The sequence below is a fragment of the Trichomycterus rosablanca genome, chromosome 4, assembly GCF_030014385.1.
Source record: "Trichomycterus rosablanca isolate fTriRos1 chromosome 4, fTriRos1.hap1, whole genome shotgun sequence".
Lineage (NCBI taxonomy): Eukaryota > Metazoa > Chordata > Actinopteri > Siluriformes > Trichomycteridae > Trichomycterus > Trichomycterus rosablanca.
Window position 1 is genome coordinate 9716860 of NC_085991.1, and position 3005 is coordinate 9719864.

The following is a 3005-nucleotide window of genomic DNA, read 5'->3' on the forward strand; positions in this document are numbered from 1 at the left end:
CAATGAACTTGACCTGCTGGCTGACTTCATGGGTCATGATATCAGGATTCACAGAGAACATTACCGCCTGCCAGAATCCACAGTGCAAGTGGACAAAATTTCTAAGCTGTTGATTGCCATGGAAAAAGGGCAGCTACCAAAACTCAGGGGGAAATCTCTAGATGAAATCTCAGGTATTTAATTATTATTATTATATATATATATAATCAGTGTCATCAGAGTGTCATCTTATATACTTAGGATTTTGTGAAAAATGAATAAGTGGATTTGGTAGCTTTCATGATGACCTGTTCCTGTAAATGTTTGCTGTATTAGTTAAGCACCATGACAGAAATAGCCAACTAAAGTAATGTGGCTAAAGCGCTGAGTTTTCATAAAGGATCTAAGGGAAGAAGAATTCACTTAGATCTTTTACGTAATAAAGGGAACCGTGTCCACAATGCTAACATTCTCAAGGCTGGGAAAGGAGTTCTGGTCCCACGTCAACAGACTACTACTAGAAACGCAGATGTGAAGGACTACATGCACTGTGTGAACTGCCAAGGACTTTTCCAACGAAAAGCCCTGTGGAGGCACATGTCAAGATGTAAACTGGCCAAGAAGTGCAGTACAACAAAAGCTGGTAAATCAAGAGCTCAAGCACTCTGTGCTTATGCACAACCAGTACCTGAGGGTGTGAACCGAAAAATGATTAAAACTAATTAGTGACATGCACCAAGATGAAGTGACACTGACTGTAAAGAGTGACACATGCATTCTTAAATTTGGAGAACACCTCTACAACTAAATGGGTAGTGAGAGGACCAAGCATGAGTACATAAGACAGAAAATGTGAGAAGCGGCAAGGTTGCTGTTTCATGCAAGAAAAGCAGGGAACTTACAAAGGATTGAAGATTTTATTAGTCCTTCAAACTTCAACCATGTGATCCAGGCTGTAAAAGATACCTGTGGATTTAAACATGCTTATACACCCTACAATGCACTGTACTACAGTATACAATACATACAAAGGGAAAAAATCAAAGGACTAAACAGGTGATCAATGTGCTTCTTCTTGTCTTTGGGCTGGGTCAGGCCAGAGCACTTCGTCGACATCACAAGCAATATTTTCCCTCCTGAGGCAACAGGGGAAGAAGCCTCTTGTGTGCCGTATCCAGCCCTGGCATGATTCCTCACCCATATCACCACAGTATAAAGCCATGGCTTGCAGCAGATTTACTTTGGTGTAGGGTTGTCGATCATATACTTTTCATCTCCAAGAGGAGAAAAAACTCCTCAATAGGATTCAGGAAAGGCGAGTATGGAGGGAGGTACAAGTTCATAAACTGCCCATTGATGTTAAACCATTCCCTTACCCAAGCAGCTCAGTGGAAACTGACATTGTCCCACACTATCACATAGGTGTGAATGGGATTATCATTTAGCTCCTGACCCTGCAGCTCTTGACCCTGCTGCTCAAATAAAATATCTCTTATAGTGGCAAGAAATCTTAGAAGGTGCTGTCTGTTATATGGCCCAAGTATAACATGGTGATGTAGAACACCATGGTTGCTGATAGCAGCACAGATTGTGACATTGCCACCTCGTTGACCAGGGACTTCAACAATGGCCCGCTGTCCAATCACGTTTCGGCCTCTCCTTTCCTATTTGTTAGCTTGAAGCCTGCTTCATCGAGAAAGATGAACTCATGGGGTCTGTCCAAGGATTCCAAGTCAAATATTGTCTGTGTAGAAATACAATATATTGTATGCAGAATTTTGTAAGTCATACATAGACAGTGCTGTACTGTAGAGTACAATTAGGCCTACTGTATGCACCTCTGTTTCAAATACATTGTATGTACTGAAGAGTAATGTCATACACATAGTATGTGGCAGTACTGTAGACAATCTGGATTACAGTAAATGTGTCTAAATGTACACTTACTTGCACATACTGAGCTCGCAGTTCTTTCACCCTTGGTGAGTTGCGCTCAAAAGGTACTCTGTATACTTGTTTCATTCGCATCCTGTTATGATGGAGGACACGGTCAATTGCGGAAATGCTCACACTGTTGATTCCCTGCAAGTGTGTGTTGTCTTGTATCACTTGTTCCTGGATTTCTCTAAGTCGTATTGTATTATCTTAAAGGACCATGCCGACTATAACGGCCTCTTGCTCCTGAGTGAATATGAGGAGTCCTTCCACCTGCATGTGGCAGCCTTGCAATTCTACAAAAAGTAGATGTGCAGTTACAAAAAATATTCATTCAGTACAATACATACAGTGATGAACTTTACAAATGTCTATTGAAACAGATGCATATACTGTAGTACAGTAAATTTGCAATTACAAAAATACAGTTGTATACTGTACCTGTTCTCTTTTCTGAATGTCCTTACTATGGTGGACACAGAAAATCGGCTCAAACTGGGTTGCTTCCCTCATTGTCAGTCCATGGACAAGAACATGGTCTATGATTGTTGCTCGAATTTCATCGGATATTTCCAATCTTTGTCTCCCTCTTCCTCTTCGTCCTCCTCTTCGCCCTCCTCCTCTTGATCCTCGTCCCCCACCTCGCATACGCACTCGTCCTCTCACATAGTTTCTTCTATCCATTCTCAGACTTTCTCATTCCCACCTTCAACAACCTGTTTGCTTTCTGAACTGGCGTATATTGGTTGTCACATCATTTGAAACAAGTGAAATCAATTTTGAGTGGTTGTGTTTACAGTAATCAATGACATGTGCGCTTCATTTGTATTTAATTGCTGCCACTTGTGTTTAGCAGTATGGATGACATGTGCATTAGAGTGCAGAATGTGTTTTGAGAATGAGAATGTGTTTAGAGTTTTGCTGAAAAATGTAAGTGAGATCTGCAAATAGTGTTTTACCATGTGAAATGGTACACGTCTAAAGTTTGATGCCTGCAACATACTGTAGACAAAAGCAAGAAGACGTGTGGAACTGAGAACTGAGGATACTAAATCATTAAATTTAAAGTGATATTGTTGTCTTTTGTTGCT